Source organism: Colobus angolensis, unplaced genomic scaffold, assembly GCF_000951035.1.
Source record: "Colobus angolensis palliatus isolate OR3802 unplaced genomic scaffold, Cang.pa_1.0 Scaffold125, whole genome shotgun sequence".
Classification (NCBI taxonomy): Eukaryota; Metazoa; Chordata; class Mammalia; order Primates; family Cercopithecidae; genus Colobus; species Colobus angolensis.
In genome coordinates this window covers 5894597-5900042 of record NW_012113697.1, presented here as the reverse complement: position 1 = coordinate 5900042, position 5446 = coordinate 5894597, and the positions used below count along the sequence as shown (strand labels likewise).

The window sequence follows — 5446 nt, the reverse complement described above, 5'->3', positions numbered from 1 at the left end:
AGGGAGGAAGGGGAAAGAAAGAGAAAGAAGGAAAGAAAAGAAAAAGAAAGAGAGAGAGAGAGAGAGAAAGAAGGAAGGAAGCTATGATTGTGTCACTGCACTCCAGCCAACAGAGTCAGAAACTGTCTCAAACAAATACATTCCTGTTCCTTAAACATTATCTGGTCTCAGGTATTTTGTTAAAGCTGCACAGATAGGGAGGGGGGAGACAAGAAAATATGTATCATTTCTGTTATTGCAGAAAATAGATTGAGGAAGAACATTCAGAAGCCTCAAGAGAAACACAAACTTTTCATCACGATCTCGTATAATATCTAGAAGAAACATCTCAGAAGAGTATCCAGCAACCTCAACAAAGGGCAGGAAGATATAACATCTATGACATAAGAGCAAAAACTCATAAGAGAACAAAACAAGGCAAGTCGGTTTGAAAAAAAAAAAAAAAGCCAAAATGATATAAAAAAGGAACAGGAAATGATAAAAAAATTATAGGGAAGTTTGAAAGGTTGTAACAGAAGGAAAATGCAAATTGGTTGCAATAAAACATAGAATTAGTACTGCAAAACAAAGTGAATTGGTTAGGTACAAAATAAACAAGATTGTTTTTTCCCCAGAATGCAAAGGCAATGGGAAAAATGCAAATTTTTTTTTTTGCAAACCAGCAAACCAAGAACAGCAAACCAAGATATGGATACTGGGTTGTTCCTGAAGAGGAGACCAGCAGAAAAGCTCTAACAGAAAAGAAAGAATAAATAAAGTTTGATGGAGAGGCAAGTTCCCGAGCTGGTCTGCATGGGAGGTCCTATGCTGTTCAAGGCAAAGTTGATTTCAAAAGACCAACAAGCAGACATATCCTAACAACATATTTACACAGCAAAGATAAGGCTAAAAGTCCTGTAATCATTTACGTGGGAAGACCAGTGCAAGAATAAAAAGAAGGCTGGTCTCAAACTTCTTTTTATTTATATATAGAGAACTATAGCCACATCTCAAAAGATGCCTCCAGTGCACGATAAGAAAAATACCAAGACCTTTATTGGTAGCCAAGCTGTCTTTCACGAGGGAAGGCAACAGAAACACATTCTTCTAGAGACAAGGACTCATGTCCTCCTTAGTAAACATACATAAGGGATGTGCTCCAACTGCCTGAAAGAACAAGACAAACAGAGGTGAAGAATGAAGAAATCACGGCACAAAAGGATCCAGGCTGTACGCTGAAAGCAGCTTACAGAAATACATATGTAATTATGAATCTAGTTATACAATCATGTATACATGTTGCTATTCTCAACATATACTGTAAAAAAATGAAATTATAACCTGAGTCTCAAATATAGACAGTACTAGAAAGGGGCTGGGTGCGGTGGCTCATGCCTATAATCCTAACATTTTGGGAGTCCAAGGTAGAGGAGTTCACGACCAACCTGGGCAACACAGCAACTCCATCGCCACAAAAATTTTAAAAATTAGCCAGACGTGGTGGTGCACACCTTTTGTCCCAGCTACTAGGTAGGAAGCTCAGGCAAGAGGATTACTTGAACCCAGGAGTTCGAGGTCACAGTGAGCCACAATTTGTACCCTGTTCTCCAGCCTGAGCAGCAGAGACCCTGTCTCAAAAAACAAAACAAAACCCTCCACTTAAAAAAATACGCTAGGCCAGGTGCAGCGGCTCACACATGTAATCCCAGCACTTTGGGAGGTCGAGGCGGGTGGATTGCTTGAGGTCAGCAGTTCGAGACCAGCCTGGCCAACATGGTGAAACCCCGTCTCTACTAAAATATAAAAATTAGCTGGGCGTGGCGGTGTGCGCCTGTAATTCAGCTACCAGGGAGGCTGGGACAGGAGAACTGCTTGAACCCAGGAGGTGAAGACTGCAGTGAGCTGAGATCATGCCACTGCACTCCAGCCCGGGTGACAGAGCGAGACTCCATCTCAAAATAATAAAAATAATATATACTAGAAGAGATCAAGAGGCAGGAGGAACACTGAGATCATGAGAACACCGAGGGAGATGGGAAAAAAAAAAGCTGCCCTTCCTCCCATCCCCATAATGAAGCATCCATGTCCTACTGCCCCTCCTGCCAAATATCAGGTATCAGGTACCTGACCTGCCCAGTTGGCATCCATCCTCTGTCCTTGTTTCTCAAGTCCACTCTTGTCTCTTCCTAGAAACTGACAGGTTCTCAACCAGAGGGAACACAACAGAGGGAAGGGGCCTTGGAGACCCAAGCTCCCGGTGCTGCGAGTCTTTTGAGTCTTGTCTCTACCGGGTTGTATTGGCCCCGAGGGCAGTCAGCTTCCACGGGGAATCCTGAGCCCTGGAATCTATTCAGGTACATATGTTGGGACCAAAGCACTTTCTGGATTGAAGGAAAAATCAGTAGGAACCCAGGGCTTTCCAAAGACCTCATTTGAAACACCTGTTTGGCTTTGTAAGCCCTCAAAGGGTTCCCAAGGCCAAAACACAGAGAAGAGCATGTGGCTATTTCTGGGCCTGGGCCTGAGCATGACCATGTCCTGTAGCACTGTGGTTGGACCCGTGTGAAAAGGGGGTCAGGTGCATGAGGCACATCTGCAGTTCTTACTAGCAAGAAGCCAAAGAGCCAGGAGGGTCGCCTTCCTTTCTTCCAGTTTTCTACGTGCAAAATTTGTCGGAGGCTTTACCAGAGTCCTCGGTGTGTCGCCTCAAATCCTTCTTATTAGAAATCACCTGGTGAGCAGGGCTGTCCCCTTGAATTCATAAAAGCAATTTCTCGAATGAGGCTTTAGTCATTTAGATGCCAACGTCCTCAGGCCTCTTCCAAACCTGGCACTGTCCAAGTGTCCTCGGGCCTCACTATTTGGGGTAGATCGATGACTGGGGTGACAATGGATGTGGCAGCAATCATCTATATCTCGCTGGTTTGAATCCCCCACTTGCTCACATCAGACACCCACCCCCACCAGCCTCCTTGGACGAATCCAGAAGTGACTTGCTTGGGCTCCCCAACCAGGTTGCAACTCCAGTCCCCATGGAGCATCTGGCATATTCTTCTTCATCTACATTAGCTACTTCCCCCCCACCACCAACACCATCACTGTCCTCTGTCTACGAAGTGGCAAGAAGAAGCCTCACACTGTGGTTATCACTGGCACCCACCCTAAGAGGTGGACATTAGGGCCGTGGGAGTTTTCTCCCAGCCGTGGGTCTGAAGGCCGAACCACTTGGGACACTCCAGACCTATCCAGCTTCTGGTAGGTCTGGCAAGAGTCACAGCCACCCTGCAAGCCCCCAGCACATCCCTGAGGGCCGGCCAATTCATGGGGTATGCTTGTCAAGACTGAGCGGGGAGAGGACGCAGAACAATAGACTCTGTATTTTCTGACCCTACAAAGAAACGGAGTGATCTGGTTAACCAGGAATTTTGATGAACGTAATTACAATGCAGTCCATGCAGCAAGGATACAGGAAGTCAACCCTTCAACCCGCACAGGGAAACTTGCCAGGCTGGAAACACGGAGTCTCTGGGGGACAAGGGTTGATGAAAAGATTTGCAAATGATCCTGCAAACTGCAAGGATGAGTTGGATGGCCCCTCCTGGGTCAGAAGCCATGTCACAGCCTTGAAACACCCGAGAATCAAGCGGTCAGCAGTGGGTAGAAAAGCAACGCCTTCTATGTGGGCCTTGCAGAACCCCTGTTCCTGCATAACCGTTCCTCCTCTGACTCTGGAGAATGAGATTTTTATGGTGGTTGCACCTGCTGTCCCAGTGTAAGACAGAAGGGCCAGTTAACAGGGTTCCAGAGGAGATAAAGGAAGAAATGAGGAAAACTCGGAATGTGAGCACGTTTCTTGCATCTGAGATGGCTGGTCCTTTTCATTGGTGGCATCTCCCCAGCGGCACCATACGGCATGATGGGGATCTGAGAGGCGCCCACTCTGCAGCATGTTTTGGAAGAATCTCAGCATTGACGAACCAGCGTGATTGTGCCACCAAATATCAGAGTCACTCTTCTGGCCTCTGATAGAGGGGTCTGTAGCAGGTACCTAAAGGCCTTGTGACCGTGTTTTAGAACCACAGGATCTGGGGTGGAGGACCTGGGGTGTCGTCCCATAAGCACTCCTGAAATATAGAGAACAGCTCCAGAAATAGGAAGGAAAGCAGGAACTGCTTCCCCATCTTGAAGCCTGGAGGGGTTGGGGAACCCCAGGAAAAAAAAAAAAAAAACCTGCATTTTGTTCCATTTCAAGGTCTCTGTGGTCCTGATGTTTCAGTACAATTAAAAATGTAATTATTAAATGGCAAGGTCATCTCCTCCCAGTAGCCGGTTCCAGCTTCCGGCTTCCAAGCCAGAAAATCTGAATGACTGTGCTCACCGGCTTTTGATTAACAGACACATTTTACTCAAACTCTCCATTTCCTGATGAACGGTTGAGGAATGTTGCTTCTTTCCTCCTCCCCCTTCCCCAGCAGAATAAAAATAGTGTGGGCCATTCTGATATCCTACCCCCAACTCAGGATGACAAAAGCATTAGGAGACAGCACACAGGCCTAGGCATACAAAGGTGCTGCGTTCCCAGACAGCGAGATATGATGTGTGCAATTATCTTAGCCTCTCCGGGCTTCTGTTTCCTCATCTGTAACATAGGGGGATTGCCAGTCGCGAACACTGTGGTCCTATAACCCATGCAATGGATGGTTTTCGTAACACAGCCTAAAACCACAAGGGAAATATCAAGGCAGTTAAATGTCCAGCTCAGCTTCCAAGAACAGCAGTCACATAAACAAAAGAGACGACAGAGGCCTGACGAGACACAAATCTTCATGAAATATTGCTTTGCTTGCTGCAAGCTTCCCTCCAAACACTTTTGGGCTCTGAAGAGAAAGAGGTCTCCAGCTCTTTTGGTCTAGATACCCCTTCATTTACTCAACCAAATCTGACTTAGAATCAGTGGGAAAGAAAGGCTTGTCCGAGACACCAACAAAGCGAAGCGATGTAACAAAAATCGGAAATGAAATGCATGCCCAGATCAGGGTATGTGACAGTGCACATGACCTCAGGTCTGTACGGGGAGGCTGAACAGCTGGGATTCTCTTCCCCTTTGCCACAGGTTACTGTGACGGCCAATGAATGCTGAAAAGTTCCTATTTGTCAAAGGAAGGAGCTGGGATAGACTTCAGTACTTCTCTCTTTGTCCTCAAGATTAATGATCTTGAAATACATCCTAGGTTTTCTATGCTTGTTGATATTTATAATATCACTTGTTCTGACCTAGAAAACGCTTTTGAAAGATATTCTGTGGATTATTCACCTAAGACACTCCTTAGGAAGTTCCTGGTAGGGTGAGGGTCCCTCTACAGGATCGCTGGTCAACTTCCCTTTGCAGCGGAAAAAGCCTGGGAATGAGAGAGAGAGAGAGAGGAGAGAGAGAGAGAGAGAGAGAGAGAGAGAGAGAGAGAGAGAG

At 46.1% G+C, this 5446-nt stretch overlaps 1 protein-coding gene across 3 annotated transcripts in view; it reads right to left on the bottom strand.

Annotated features, from left to right (window-relative positions):
- Positions 1 to 5446, bottom strand: part of GAS7 (growth arrest-specific 7) — a 230157-nt gene that overhangs the window by 122834 nt on the left and 101877 nt on the right. The gene's annotated exons all lie outside the window — the stretch shown is intronic.